The sequence below is a fragment of the Rana temporaria genome, chromosome 5, assembly GCF_905171775.1.
Source record: "Rana temporaria chromosome 5, aRanTem1.1, whole genome shotgun sequence".
NCBI lineage: Eukaryota > Metazoa > Chordata > Amphibia > Anura > Ranidae > Rana > Rana temporaria.
The window spans coordinates 394,741,996-394,742,615 of record NC_053493.1 but is presented as its reverse complement, the minus strand read 5'-3'; the positions used below and the strand labels follow the sequence as shown (position 1 = coordinate 394,742,615).

General features: G+C 49.7%; 1 non-coding gene across 1 annotated transcript; it reads left to right on the top strand.

Annotated features, from left to right (window-relative positions):
- The first annotated feature begins 341 nt into the window (after nt 1–341).
- On the top strand, nt 342–413 carry TRNAG-UCC. The gene has a single exon. It is a non-coding gene; the product is annotated as a tRNA-Gly (tRNA).
- Nucleotides 414–620: the final 207 nt, after the last annotated feature.

The window sequence follows — 620 nt, the reverse complement described above, 5'->3', positions numbered from 1 at the left end:
ACACGAGGGTGTAGTTTTGTGGATGCACCCTGGGTGCGTTCATGGCCGTGCACCGTCACCCACACAGATGTCACATTGGGTGCAGCCGCTGCACCCCAGTAGTTTAGGTTAAGTTTGGATTTCTTCTGTAGGCGCTTTGAGTGGACATAACTGATGTACCCTGCTCTGCAGGGGCAGGCCTTAGAGAACAGAGGCTGTTTATGGGCAGCACAGAGGCTTAGTGGTTAGCCTTGCAGCACGGGGGTTGGTTCAAATCCTGACCAGGACACTATCTGCATGTTCTCCCTGTGTTTGCTCTGGATACTCCGGTTTCCTCCCACACTACAAAGACATGCTACCTTGCGTTGGTGGTGCAGTGGTGAGCATAGCTGCCTTCCCAGCAGCTGACTCGGGTTCGATTCCCGGCCAACGCCATCTCCAAGTACTTGGAGTCCCCAGAGAGAAAGGCACTATACAAGGTCAATGCTGAGTATATATTAGCGGTGGAATACAGTGAGCATTTAAACACATAACAAATACACCAGAATGCATCTAAACACATGAAAAACACACCAGAGAGCATCTAAACGCATCAAATATACACCAGCGAGCATCCAAACGCATCAAAAACACACCATAAT